The following is a 15930-nucleotide window of genomic DNA, read 5'->3' on the forward strand; positions in this document are numbered from 1 at the left end:
CTTCTATGACGATGGCACAAACTGTAGAGATTCCTAGCTTATAAATTATAACTCGCAGCGATACTTTGCTTTGTGCTACCACTCGCCAAAAACCTAAAGGTCACAGACAGCCTTTCACAGCACTTACGGGCAAGCTGTGAGTTCTCTCATGCGAGATGTGAGGGGCAAACCGCTGAGCATGTAGTAAAATCTGGCAACCGACATTCGAAAGTATTGAAAATGTCTTTCCTCGTCAATGCTTCACATTGGACAAGTGGACGAACTTGCCATTTTCTCAGTCTTTGTTTCTCTTCTCCTCCTGAGTAGTAACAGTAATTTTAATGGTAGGTTTATTTGAACATCAAGGGGATGTAGCTCAGCTGGTAGAGCATGGCGTTTGCCACGCCAGGGTTGTGGGTTCGATTCCCACGTGGGGCCAGTATGAAAAATTAAAAAATAATGTATGCACTCACTAACTGTAAGTTGCTCTGGATAAGAGCGTCTGCTAAATGACTAAAATGTAATATATATTTTTTTTTTATGTAACAGTGAGAGACAGAATAACAACAACAAAATCAAGAAAAACGCATGTCAAAAATGTTATAAATTGATTTGCATTTGAATGAGGGAAATAAGTATTTGACCCCCTCTCAATCAGAAAGATTTCTGGCTCCCAGGTGTCTTTTATACAGGTAACAAGCTGAGATTAGGAGCACACTCTTAAAGGGAGTGTTAGGAGCACTCCCTTTAAGAGTGTGCTCCTAATCTCAGCTTGTTACCTGTATAAAAGACACCTGTCCACAGAAGCAATCAATCAATCAGATTCCAATCTCTCCACCATGGCCAAGACCAAAGTGCTCTCCAAGGATGTCAGGGACAAGATTGTAGACCTACACAGGGCTGGAATGGGCTACAAGACCATCGCCAAGCAGCTTGGTGAGAAGGTGACAACAGTTGGTGCGATTATTCGCAAATGGAAGAAACACAAAATAACTGTCAATCTCCCTTGGCCTGGGGCTCCATGCAAGATCTCACCTCGTGGAGTTGCAATGATCATGAGAACGGTGAGGAAACAGCCCAGAACTAGACGGGAGGATCTTGTCAATGATCTCAAGGCAGCTGGGACCATAGTCACCAAGAAAACAATTGGTAACACACTACGCCGTGAAAGACTGAAATCCTGCAGCGCCCGCAAGGTCCCCCTGCTCAAGAAAGCACATATACAGGCCCGTCTGAAGTTTGCCAATGAACATCTGAATGATTCAGAGGAGAACTGGGTGAAAGTGTTGTGGTCAGATGAGACCAAAATGGAGCTCTTTGGCATAAACTCAACTCGCCATGTTTGGAGGAGGAGGAATGCTGCCTATGACCCCAAGAACACCATCCCCACCGTCAAACATGGAGGTGGAAACATTATGCTTTGGGGGTGTTTTTCTGCTAAGGGGACAGGACAACTTCACCGCATCAAAGGGACGATGGACGGGGCCATGTACCGTCAAATCTTGGGTGAGAACCTCCTTCCCTCAGCCAGGGCATTGAAAATAGGTCGTGGATGGGTATTCCAGCATGAAAATGACCCAAAACACACGGCCAAGGCAGCAAAGGAATGGCTCAAGAAGAAGCACATTAAGGTCCTGGAGTGGCCTAGCAAGTCTTCAGACCTTAATCCCATAGAAAATCTGTGGAGGGAGCTGAAGGTTCGAGTTGCCAAACGTCAGCCTCGAAACCTTAATGACTTGGAGAAGATCTGCAAAGAGGAGTGGAACAAAATCCCTCCTGAGATGTGTGCAAACCTGGTGGCCAACTACAAGAAATGTCTCACCTCTGTGATTGCCAACAAGGGTTTTGCCACCAAGTACTAAGTAATGTTTTGCAGAGGGGTCAAATACTTATTTCCCTCATTAAAATGCAAATCAATTCATAACATTTTTGACATGTGTTTTTCTGGATTTTGTTGTTGTTATTCTGTCTCTCACTGTTCAAATAAACCTACCATTAAAATTATAGACTGATCATGTTTTTGTCAGTGGGCAAATGTACAAAATCAGCAGGGGATCAAATACTTTTTTCCCTCACTGTAACACCGGATCCGGAAGTTCAAACGTCATCATTAGCTAGAGTCAAAAAGAGTGCCTCGGCCCCTCTTGCTTGGTAAGCTACTTTGGCTCCCCAAGCCCCCTAGTGGATATACACTACACAAGGCGGAATTCCTCTCTGGGTGGAACCCAATAAAACAACTCCAAAAACAAGCACGCATGCACATAGATCAACGGAGTGGATCTTGTAGCGGCCTTAAGGTGCAGGTAATTGTCAGTGGTCTATTGCAGATGTTCTGGGTAGGGCTGCTGTGGATGTGGACGGTTGCTCAGATTTTCGTTCTGACTGGGCTTTTTCTCTGCATAAGCGCGCTTGCCCTTCTTCTCCGTTCTGCTTCTCAAAGTTTGAGGACCTAGGTCTGTCTCCACATCAGACATCATGTCTTCAGTTGCCCCCACAAATCACTGCTTCTCTTCAGCAGAGTGTTATTTTGACCGACTTGCCAGAGCCTGTTTTATTACAGGAGACAGTAACTTATTCTGCCCAATAAACAAAACTGGAATCTCAATAAGCAACACCGGAATCTCAAAGCTAAAAAAGCACACACAAATCTGTGGAACAAGTCTCACTCAGTACTGTATTTAAAATATATGGATTGGTTTGCATTTATAAACTAACCTGCCTCTGTGAACGCTGCCGTCGCTTTTTTCTGTAGGGTAGCACCATGGTGTAGCCGGAGGACACATAGCCTCTGTCCTCCGCTGGGTACATTGACTTCAATACAAAACCTAGGAGACTCATGGTTCTCACCCCCTTCCATAGATTTACACAGTAATTATGACAACTTCCGGAGGACGTCCTCCAACCTATTTGAGCTCTTGCAGCATGAACTAACATGTTGTCCACCCAATCAAAGGATCAGAGAATGTATCTAGTACTGAAAGCATAAGCTACAGCTAGCTAGCACTGCAGTGCATAAAATGTGGTGAGTAGTTGACTCAAAGAGAGAGAAAGACAATAGTTGAACCGTTTTGAACAAATTAATTTCTTCCAAAATTAAGGAGACGCAAGAGAGAGCGAGAGAGAGAGCTAGCTATATTTGGTTGTATTTTCTTTCACTTTCACTTAGCTAGCAAATGCAGCTAGCTAGTTTAGCCTACTCAAACACCCGGCTCAAACAGAGAGGGATGCTATGTTAGCTAGCTGACTATGGCTATCCAACACTGGAACTCTTCCAAGTCAAGATAAGCTTTTGGTTTTATTAATTTATTGCCACCGGGGCCCGCTGGTGTAACTGCTAAACTGCTTATGCAGCTAACTAGTTTAGCCTACTCAAACAGAAAGGGATGTTATGTTAGCTAGCTGGCTATGGCTATCCACCACTGGAACTCTTCCAAGTCAAGGTAAGCTTTTTTGGTGTTATGAATTTATTGCCACCGGGGCCCGCTGATGTAACTGCTAAACTGCTTTCTGACTGCACACTGTACTGCATGATTGGAGCGGGTTTACTAATGCGTTAGTTCTAGTTGCCTATGACGTGACAACGATGTAGGCTGTGTGTTGCGGTTGGTCATGAAATGAAGGTTTGGCTTGAAACTTTTTTTTTTCGCCTGGTCACAGACTGCTGATGTGTTGTGCACTGAAGTCCACAAGCAAAGGAAAAAGGTGAGAGGAGGAGAGCGCGTCGATAGTTGCGAGAAGGAATTATATATACAATGAGCAACGTGATCATGCTGTTTTTATGCGGCTGCTATGAAAGTGAACTGTTTACATGTGATCAGGGGTGTATTCATTCCGCCGATTCTGTTGAAAAACGTTTCTTAAACAGAAGCAAACGGAATGAAACGGGGATAAACATACCTAAATTTGTCCAATAGAAACTCTTATTTGCAACTGTTGGACTAATGATTACACCCTAGATCAGCTAGATGCAGGCAAAAGTGTGCAAGGCGGTATTGAATGTGTCACTCACTGTCTGTCACCTTGATTCCTCAAAATTCTCTCGACCTGTGCACCTACATTTTAAACTTTCACTCATAGGCTAGGTTGTAGCAACCTAATGATGAGTAGGTACAAGGAACATTTGAATATCATGTAGTAGCCTAAACCTATCGATGTTACATTGAGCTGGGTGAATGGAAAATGAATGACAGTCATCCAATATGCTGTAATAGAAATAAGGCCATGCTCATCTATTTTTTTTTTATGGCACCGACCACCACTGCAGTCCATGTCTTGTAAGATGTAGAACTATGTTAAAGTCAGTCCATGTCTTTATGGGACTACTCAACTTCTAAATCTGCCATGCTCCACTCTCCATCTTTGTACCTTATTCTCAGCTGACTGACCAGCAGACAGTAAGTACCTGGGTGTTGTGCGGACTGTTATTCCTGAGACATGTCAAAGGAAAAACATGTAACATATTTGGACCATCATTAGCAAATTAACAGGTTTCAAATATTCAACATTAGCTAGCTACCACCAATGTGTAAGTTGTAAAAGTAAAATTGAATTTACGATTAGCTCATTTCATCTTACTCGAGGAACACCCGTTATCTGTTCTGGTGCATTTGCTGGAGAAATGCTCTGCTGTAGCTGCTGCTGTTGTTGGAATAGTTGAGCTACTTGTGTCATCAGTCTTTCATTCATATCAGCCACTGTGTTGTAGTCCTGCATCTGATTCAGCCTGGCCATGACATTAGTTTTTGGAAATCCATGCCCTTGTTTGGTAATGCATTGTTCCTTCGCACGAAGAGACTCCTGGCGGGCCTGCGGGTTCCACAAACGAATAAAAAAAACGAAACAGTCAATAGCCTCTTGTCTCTGTTGTATTTTACTAGGCTTGGTTAGCTACCCAACGTTGGGTAGCTAACAAGCTTGTGAGTGCAGAGCAGGGATTGCAACCAGTTCAGGGAACAGAACAGAAAACCAGTAAAGAATTTTAAAAAATTACGAACAGAAACGGAACCTGTTCCAGAACAGAACCGTTATTTTAAAAGCATGGGAACTGGTAATAACGTTATTTTACATTCCAGGCATTTTTTCAAGTCCCAAAACAAAATGCAACGAAGTGCCTATGCAAAGCCCTCACTCTGTCACTCAGAAACCCAGTGTCGGCCTGCAAGCTGAAAATCTTTAGTGTTTAGGCTACCTGGCCCTCTCCCCTCCGAAGCATAGGCTACTGTACTGATGTTACAAGCTTGATTCAGAAGATAGGGAGAGAGATTTTTTATTAGCTATTGAAGAATGGATTAACTTTTTCAATGCTAGTTAAGGATACTACATGCCTAGTTATCACGTTTCACATCAGATGTATTACCTACAAAAAGGTAAGACGTGTTTTTAATTTTGGTGCCACTCTGCACACACAAGCTTGTTAGCTCAAAGGACATTCAAAGTTCCTCCATAGAAGCCGCTCCTCCTAGGTATAATTCTGTGGACCTAATTCATATAATGCATTAGGGATTAACACTGTTAACCTGGATCCCTGGACTTTTCACATTTCCCCATAAAATGAAATGACAAGACCTGGGAAATTACAACATTTTCTCCCAATGTCGCACAAATTAAATTCCACAAAATACACAACATGCGTAGCAGCAGATTGGCAAAAAATAAAATAGCACATTTTCCGAACAGGTTGTCTTATGGAAGCCTTTAGCCCAGTGGTGATTTTAGCATGTAAATCTTGGTGGGGCAAAAAAATAAAATATATATATATATGCATGGCAGCAAAGCCACTACACAACACAACACTAAACAATACATTAATTGCACTATAACGGTGACAAACAGTGCCCACAAACTGTTAGGGCCTACCAGAGCATATGAGCGGAGTGGAGCGGTGAGAATCTCAGCTCCTCGCTCACGGAGCTGTTCACCCCTCCGCTCCCCCCGCTCAAAGCCACTTCAGGCCAGTCCGCTCATTATCGCTCAGCGCTCAACAAAGTTTGCATCGCGCTCCACTCAAATCGCCCCCTCGCTCGCTCCAAAAAAGGAAAAAAATCTGCATGTATTTCACTTTTAGCTTAAACCACAGCCTTACCTCCCAAAGAACTAAAGAGCAACGACAACATTTTCCAAATATAAATGTTTTATTTCAAATTACAAATTAGGCCTAGCCTATGTAAGAAGGAATATACACAAAAAGTCCTGTAAAATTAAACGAATCAATGGGCCTAATTACATAAATAAAAATATACAGGCTATACATCAAAGTTTTAAAAGTAAATTAACTATTAGGCCAAAATTCTGATAACTGAACTTTTGCGCAGCTTGCACGTGGATTAAAATTAAAATTGGCTTGTATCCATTGTCAAACTTTAAAATAAAATTTAAAAAAATGAATTGCTTTCCTTATCTACAGTTCTTTTGAGTTCACCTTCAAAAACACAAGTTTGACCAATGTCTGAGGCTTCAGACTCATGCCGTGGTTTCTTGACAGCAGGCCAGCAGCGGAGAAAACCCTCTCTGCGCTCGCAGACCCGCTTGGGATGCTGAACACAATGCAAGCTACTTTAGCCAGGCGGGGAAAAGACGTGGAGTTTTCTTTCCAAAATCGAATAACATTTGCGTCCGGGTTCTGTCTCGGGGATGAGAGGTAATTTTCGACTTCACCTTTGGCGTCTCCGGTTATGCGTAGCTGCTCACTGAAGTATGACCCGAACAGGCAAGCTCTTTTTGGTTCAGGCTCGGGATTCAGGTCAGCGGCGGGTGGGGTGTCTGTCTCGGGTGTCCCGCTGGGAGCGTTAATTTCCTCAGCTTCTTTTATGAGGAGGTTGCAGATCTCCCCGAGTTTGTTGCATACAGACTCATCTCGGATTATCCATTCTGTCTTGAAACGGGGATCTAACACTGATGCTAAAATGAGATGTTTATCAGTATAGTATATTCCATAGCGAATTGACACGTTGTTAGCCAATGTTTCTGCAAAAGCAGCGATGCCCATTGAAAGTGCAGCGTGAGTGTCATCGGTGAGCAGGGATTTGATTTCTGTGACAGCAGGGAGGATCATCCCCAGGTTCCCCAGCTCCTTCTGCATTTTGTCTGTGAGGTCTGCCAGTGGTGTCAGCACACTGAAAAGGTGCGTCAGCTGCCGTACTTGATTCAGGGTGATGTTAGCAACATTAGACTTGAGTTTGTTTTGCCATAACAGTTCTTTTTGGAATAACCGGATGAACGACTGAATCAAGTGATCCATCAAGTGGCGCAGGCATTTGTGGGGCGGACACCTAATTGGTCGGTTTCCTCTGTGTTCAGGGTGCTCTTGCGTACACTTTTCACCAGGTGCCCAACTTTCACTAACAGCCTATTAATGTTGTCGTGCTCGTTAATGGCGTCTTTGATCGCCAGCTGAAGCATGTGAATGGGGCATCTCAGATGTAAATTTAACACAGTAAAGTACAGATTTATCATAGTTTCTACATTAGAGGTTATCACTTCCACATGGACTTGCGAGGGCGCAGGTGGTCCCTCATCCTCCTCTTCATGTTCTGCACTGCTGCTGGCATCCGCGGTCACTTCACCCTCCGCCTCCTCTTCAGTGCCAGGGAGGAGGTTAAATGCCTTGATCATGTTGCTGGCACTGTCAGTGATGACCCGAATCACACGTCGTTGCACGTTCCAATATTTCAGTACACTTTCATACTTTTGGTAAATACGATCTGCGGTATGGTGCCCCTGTATGTGCTCACAGCCCAACAAAACCGTGTGCCCCCGGAACGTCCCATCAATGAAACTGGCCACGATGCCAAGGAAGCTGTGCCCTCTTCTACTGGTCCAAATGTCCACAGACTGAACGAGCCCATCACCATTTTGCAGTAGGTCTTGCAGTTTGGCTTCCATCTCTTCCAGGGCATGTGGCATGAATGTGTCCCGTACGGTGTTGTAGCATGGGGGGGGGGGGTATAGCCCGGTTGAGCTGCGCTGGCGAAGTGTTGCATCCCTTCGCGTTCTCCTTTACTCAGCGGTTCATAGTCCATGTAAATCATTTTTTTAAATGCTACATCCAGCTCTCTTTTTCTCTCCCTTGTTATGGTTGGGCCTTTGTGTGCAGTGAATAAACTTTTGAATTCCTCAACCCTTTTCTCTTGTTGCTGCTGCTGCTCCTCTTGCTCTATAAAATACAAATTCATGGACGACACAAATAAAATTAAACGAACCATATATTAGGCCTACTTTGAATGACAAAACGAATTTGTTTGAATATTAGGCTATATTTACTTTACACTTTTGTTACAAGTTACCCTATTCAACTTGCTAACCTTTTGCTTTCTTCGCAGCATGTTTCTCGTAGCACACTTTCGTGTTTTCGAGAGATGTGTCTTTTTAGATTCCAAAATGAATCTTTACTGACTGAAACGATGTCACCACATTCTTTTTCTTGAACCACATTATCATTGTTAGTTAGTTTTATATTAATAGTACACCTGTATGACTTCTCATTTTCCTTTTTGAAGTACTTGGTGAACTCCATTATTGAGCCGAGTTCTGACTGAAAATAGTCTACTGTTGATGACTGTGCAAGACACAGATGGATTCTGGGTCAGGCTTGAGCATGCTTCAGACTTGTTGTGTGAGCGGAGCGAAATTGGAGCGGGACATAAGGCGACGCTCCGTCCATTTAAAAATGCCGCTCTGCGCTCTGTCCAAAATCCGCCCGCTCGCGCTCCCCGCTCGCTCCCGCTCCACTCCGCTCACATGCTCTGGGGCCTACATAAAGCTATCCCAAAAGCAGAGTCCCAACACCTTACCACTGCTACACCTGGTTATCAGCGGAGCCTTGTCTGGCAGCTAAACAGTTCATTCAGCCTCATTTACTGCCTTTAAAAAAAACATAGCTAATATGGCTGACTTGCTTAAACAAATGTGGTTTCTACTGACAACTGAGATGTACAAACTATGGCATAAGGGGACGACGAGCGAATAAGTGGCAATCCGTAATTTCGATTAAGACATTAATTAGCGGGCCTCCCGAGTGGAGCAGCGGTCTAAGGCACTGCATCGCAGTGCTAGAGGCGTTACTTCAGACCTGGGTTCATTCCCGGGCTGTGCCACAACTGGCTGTGGCCGGGAGTCCCATAGGACGGCCCACAATTGGCCCAGCGTTGTTCGGGTTAGGGGAGGGTTTGGCCAGGGGGGCTTTACTTGGCTTATCGCGCTCTAGCGACTCCTTGTGGCAGGCCGGGTGCCTGCAGGCTGACCCCTGTCGCCAGTCGGAGGATGCATGACTCCACCTTCGCCTCTCCTGAGCCCATTGGGGAGTTGCAGCGATGAGACAAGATCGAAATTGGGGAGAAAATTGAGGTATAATACAAATAAAAAAAGACATTAATGAGCGAGCTAGGACGGATGTAGTCAATGTAACTATTTGTTCAGCACTTTTGAAATATACAGTGACAGAATTCAGAACATGGGCTGTTCTCTCCCTGTACACCAACTCAGAACTGTAGGATAAATAAAGGGGGCATATAAGCAGACAATGAAAGCTCTTACAATATTAGATGATTACATTTCTCTAAAACAGGCAATAGGCTACATGTGCACCACCAAGTCAGAACAGTAGGCGAAATTATGAGCGGAAAAGGGACCAAATTATTAGGGTGAGGCACATGGGCTACTAACAGCTTACTACACAACATACACTTAGTATTACTTTCTTAGCTACAGTATACATATCTCCCTGGCATATTACATCATTTATGCAGCAGCATACAATACATTTTTGGACTCGCTGTGCTGTGCTCACTTGAACAGGAAGATGGCACAGCGGTCCTTCGTGGGCAAATTTTGTCATCAAACTTTGTCATCAAAGTCTGGCATTCTCTGGATTTATGGTGCTTTCAAGACAACTGGGAACTCTGAAAAAAACAAGGTTGAATCATGACCTTGAATCATGACGTCAGTGATCTTCAGGTCGGAGCTCTAGAAAGAGGCCCGAGTTCCCAACTTGCAATTTCGAGTTGGATGACTGTTCAAAACGTATTTTCCCAGTCGGAGCTCGTTTTTTTTCGGAGTTCCCAGTTGTCTTGAACTCGCTGAAGTCAGATTTCTCAGTTCTGAGTTTCCAGTTGTTTTGAGCGCGGCAGAAGTCATGCTGGATTGACAGCATGGCCAATGTTGAATGTTTATCCTTTTAAGCTTGGAAAAGAGACCCTTAAACCCAGACTTAGGACCACACAGCCACTCCACTGAATAGCAGGCTAGTGATTGCTTTGCAATGTTTGCAGTTAGCCACTGATTCCTTCCAACCCACTCATTGTTGTATTTGTGATTTCCAACTTGTTGTGTAACGTTTATGTCCAATGGCCGATGAGCACCGAAACGTTTTATCTATAATTTCTCTTCATTATTTATCTTCATATGACAAGGATTAAAAAGCATTTGCCAGTAGATTGTCAACTTGATTCATGATGATGACTGCTAGCTAGCTATTTTGAAAGTATGATGTTGACATGATCAGTCCAATCAAAGCTACTGTAGATATAACGTGATTTGACATCATTTTATCTGTGGCCAATGACCTTGAGCCTTCTTGGATGGGCACTTCTAATGTAACTCTATGGCAGCACCCAAGGGGCTTGAATTTTCGAGCTCTACCCTTAGATTTGGCTGTGAGTAGTGTCCCCATGCTTGACAGAACCATGTAACTAGAGAACATTACCAACCCCTACGCTCTGTATTTTCTGCTGGCTGCCCCACCACCACAGAAAGCACTGAGCTAGGCTGAAACACCTGCATTTTGGAGCTGCCTTCCTCAAGAAAGCAAAAAAGAGACCAAGTTTGTATGCGGCTTTATTAACTCAATGTTTTATTTATTGTTTGCGAACTGATATGTGACACCTATTAATGTCAAAATAACATGCAAAACAGGCAACCCCCCCCGAATGTTTTTATTTGTTTTGTATTTTTGCTAAAAAGGTGTGGCTCAAAATACCACGTGCCCCGAATGACAGATCGCCACTGATTTAGCCTAGAGTATTTACTTTACACTAAGTCGCCATAAATTCAAAGCACACGCATAATTGACACTGCCTGAATGCAGTTTAGAATTCTCATCAGAACTGAAAATTAGATCCCGGTCCGACCCAAGCCAGGTGAGCTGAAGCCCGACCCCAGGCCTGGTCTGACATCACAGAAATTAAATGAGCCCAAATCCGAAAGAAAATACAGATTTCTAGAAAACAGTAGGCTATATTGATTTAAACTGGTGTTGAGAACAACACTGCGGAGGCGGGCGGCAGCGGAGTGAGGAGACGAGGAAACAGCCATTGTGCCTAGAAAAAGTGCAGAGAGGGAAACTCACCTTAGTTATGATCAACTTAATGATGAAAATATTGGAATAAAGTAGGCTAATGCAATTGAAGACATGTATTAAATTCTTGCTTATACTGAAACTCCCAAAGTCATATCCAACCGTTATACTAGTTTAAAGCAATAGTCGTGTGGTCAACTAGATTATCATTTCGGCACCGTTTTGTGTCATGAGCCCTCTCACTCCACCGGGTTACCACCTTAATTTGTTTCCACTATCTTCCACTCTGCTCACCTCCCTCTCTCTACTCAGCCTAACTAGCTCCACCTGTCCCTGCTCTGCTCGGCTCTAATTACTCTGCCAGCTGCGCTGCATTACCCACTAACCTCTCCCAGTATTTAAGGCCCTGTCTTTCAGCTCTCCGGTGTCAGATCGTCTGCAAAGCTCACACCCGGAACCTGTTTGCTCGCGCTTCTGGCTCACCCTGGTTTTGTGACCCCGGACCTGCCTGTTTTTGGATACTCTTCTGCCTCAGGAGATCCAGACCTGCTTCTGCCTTTACGACTCCTGACTACTCTTCAATCCCGGTAACTCTGACCAGCCTTCTGCCTTGCTACTACGTATTTTGGATTTCCCTTGAACTGTACTGCTGCCTGGTTTCATTCCGCCCTGTTGTGTCTGTGTCTCCCCCCAGGACTTCTGGACCACCCACCACCGGCTTCATAGGGACGCATCGCTGCCACTGGGGGGGCACAGACCCAGCGCATTGGACGGGATCCCTGTTACCCCTGGAGCCTTCATTCACTCCCCTACTTCCCTTTTCCCTTAAGTTTAATAAACTTTCTGGTGTGACGCAATTGTGGTCCTCTGGTCGTCTGTCTGAATCGTGACAGTACGATCTGACCATTATGGACTCAGCGCACACTTTCCCCGACATGGAAACCGATGAGCATGAGCAGCAGTTCCAGCAGCAGCAACAACAACTCGCCATGATCATTCAACTCCTCACCAACCTTACCCCAGCCAGTCTGCCCACCAGCCCAGCCCCCGAGTTACCTGCCCCGGTCATTGCAGCCGCTGCTCCGGAACCCAAGATTGGAAACCCCGAGCGGTTCAACGGCGATTCAACCCAGGTCCGGCCATTCCTGACTAGCTGCCGACTTCAGTTCTCCTTGCAGCCAAGGACCTTCGCCACGGAGGGGGCTAAAGTTGGGTATGCCATCACTCACCTGACGGGCCGAGCTCGACTCTGGGGAACAGCAGAGTTCGAACGTCAAACCCCCGCATGTGCAACCTTCGACCTGTTTGCTGAGGAGATGCTGAAGGTGTTTGACCTGGATTCACCCACCGCAGAGGCGTCTCGTGAACTGTTCAGTATTCGACAAGGCAGACGTACAGTCGCAGACCATTCCATCGACTTCCGAACCCTGGCTAGACGAAGTTCTTGGAACACACCATCGTTGGTGGACGCGTTCTTCCATAGTTTGGCTGACTATATCAAGGGCGAGTTGGTCTCCCATGAACTGCCTTCCACTCTTGATGAAGCCATCGCACTGACTGTCAGGATCGACAGAAGGATACAGACCCGTCGTCGTGAGAGGGGGGCGCCAAGGTCCACCTACTACCGGCATTCGGAGAGATCCGACTGGGCTCCTGTCATCTACTGCCACTCACCCAGGTCAGCTTGATCAGTCTGAGCCTATGGAGATTGGGCGAGCCTCCCTCACTCCTGCAGAGCGCCAGCGCCGCTTCACCTCAAACCTCTGCCTCTATTGTGGAGGTGATGGACATCGTGTGGTAACCTGCCCTTTAAAGGGCCGAAGCTCACCGGGCGTAGGGGGAGTCCGGTTGAGTTCTATGACCATCCAGTCCTCCGACCGCAAACCCCCTGCTGCAAGTTCACCTCCGCCTCTCTGACTCAACTCACACCCTGGCTGCTCTGGTGGATTCTGGCGCCGAAGCCAACATAATGGACATCAAGCTGGCACGCCAACTGGGACTGGAGAACCTCCGTTTGACACCTCCTATTCCTGCCCGGGCACTGGACGGACACTTACTCGGATCGGTCACTCATGTCACGGCCCCGGTCTCGATGGGTCTGTCCGGAAACCATCAAGAAACTATCCAGTTTCACCTGCTCCCCCTCTCCAGGCCAACCCCTCATCCTGGGTTACCCATGGCTCCGCCCGGCACAACCCTCAGCTCGACTGGGTGACCGGGGTGATCAGGGAGTGGGGAGAGGACTGCCACCGAACCTGCCTGCTTGCTGCCGCACTACCCCCTCGGCCAGTACCTACTAACTCCGCTCCTGACCTCTCCAATGTCCCAGAATGCTACCATGGTCTCAGAGAGGTGTTTAACAAAGCAAGAGCCACATCTCTGCCCCCTCACCGACCGTACGACTGTGCCATCGACCTCCTCCCTGGAACAGCTCCTCCAAGGGGTCGTCTTTATTCGTTGTCTGCTCCTGAAAGAAAGTCCATGGAGGACTACATCAATGGCTCTCTGTCCGCAGGATTAATCCGTTCATCTTCATCTCCTGCTGGTGCTGGCTTCTTCTTTGTGGGGAAGAAGGACGGATCTCTTCGCCCCTGCATCGACTACAGGGGACTCAACGACATCACAGTGAAGAACCGTTACCCTCTGCCTCTGCTCACCTCTGCTTTTGAGTTGCTCCAGGGAGCCACTGTTTTTACCAAGTTGGATCTCAGAAACGCTTACCACCTAGTGCGGATCCGGGAGGGAGATGAATGGAAAACCGCATTCAATACACCAACAGGCCACTACGAGTATCTGGTTATGCCTTTTGGCCTCACCAATGCTCCTGCTGTGTTCCAGGCTCTAGTGAATGATGTACTGCGGGACATGTTAAACAAGTTTGTCTTCGTTTACCTGGATGACATCTTAATTTACTCCAGAAACCTGTCTGAACACACCCGCCATGTCCAGCAAGTCCTTCATCGTCTTCTGGAGAATTCCCTCTACGCCAAGGCAGAGAAATGTGAGTTTCACGTCAAGACAGTGGCCTTCCTGGGGTACATAGTGGCAGAAGGAAGTATCCAAATGGATCCTGCCAAAGTATCAGCAGTCACTTCATGGCCAGTTCCGGAGAACAGAAAGAAGCTGCAACAGTTTCTGGGGTTTGCTAACTTCTATAGGAAGTTTATCCGGAACTACAGTACCGTTGCTGCCCCTCTCACTGCTCTAACCAGCACCAAGCAACCCTTCACCTGGACCCCAGCAGCCGACAAAGCCTTCAGTACCCTCAAGGTGAGGTTCACCTCCGCTCCCATCCTCCAGATGCCTGATGTGGACCGGCAATTCATTGTGGAGGTGGACGCCTCGGATGTGGGAGTTGGTGCTGTGATTTCTCAGTGGGCTGCGGAGGATAGGAAGCTCCATCCCTGTGCCTTTTTCTCACGTCGGTTGTCCCCCTCTGAGTGCAATTACGACATAGGGAACCGTGAGCTGCTGGCTGTGAAGCTTGCCTTGGAGGAGTGGCGTCACTGGCTGGAGGGGTCCACCATTCCATTTCGTTTGGACCGATCATAAGAACTTGGAGTACATCCGCACGGCCAAACGGTTGAACTCCAGGCAGTCCCGCTGGGCCCTGTTCTTCACCAGGTTTAATTTCACTCTGTCATACCGGCCTGGATCACGCAACACCAAGCCAGACGCCCTCTCCCGTCAATTCCAGAAGGATGACACCCCCTCCAAGGACCCTGTGTCGATTCTGCCAAGTCCCTGCATCGTTGCAGCTCTGACCTGGGCTGTTGAGGAACAGGTGCTGGAGGCTCTCCGTAACCAGCCAGGTCCCAGCACTTGCCCAGCTGACCGCCTTTTTGTCCCCGAAGACCTGAGGTCCCAGGTCATTCAGTGGGGACATGACTCCCGCCTAGCTTGTCACCCTGGCTCCACCCGCACTTACAACCTGCTCGCCCAGAGGTTCTGGTGGCCCTCTCTGAGGAAGGATGTACGGGAATTCGTCCAAGCCTGCCCCATCTGCAACCAACACAAGTCGTCCTGCCAGCCCCCAGCCGGATTGCTGCAGCCCCTGCCTGTGCCCAGACGTCCCTGGTCTCACATCGCCCTTGACTTTGTCACGGGGCTGCCCCCTTCAAGTGGCATGACCGTCATTCTCACCATCGTTGACCGTTTCAGCAAGATGGCACACTTCATTCCCCTCCCCAAGCTCCCAACCGCCAAGGAGACCGCCCAGGTGGTCCTGGAACACGTCTTCCGGATCCACGGACTGCCAAGGGATGTTGTTTCTGACCGTGGTCCACAATTCTCCTCCGCTTTTTGGAAGGAGTTCTGTCACCTGCTGGGAGCCACAGTCAGTCTGACTTCCGGATTCCATCCCCAATCCAATGGGCAGTCAGAGCGGGCTAATCAGGAGCTCGAGAAGGCACTGCGATGCATGACTTCACGCAACCCCCCACTCCTGGTCGCAGCAATTGACATGGGTGGAGTACGCACACAATTCTCTGACCTGCTCTGCCATCGGTATGTCCCCTTTCCAATGTGTTTATGGATACCAGCCTCCTCTATTTGCCAGCCAGGAGGAGGAGGTTACTTGCCCATCTGCACTTGCTTTTGCCCGTCGATGTCGCCGCACCTGGTCACAAGCCCGAGCCACACTCCTCAGGTCCGTTGCCAGC

This window comes from Coregonus clupeaformis, chromosome 17 (genome assembly GCF_020615455.1).
Source record: "Coregonus clupeaformis isolate EN_2021a chromosome 17, ASM2061545v1, whole genome shotgun sequence".
Lineage (NCBI taxonomy): Eukaryota > Metazoa > Chordata > Actinopteri > Salmoniformes > Salmonidae > Coregonus > Coregonus clupeaformis.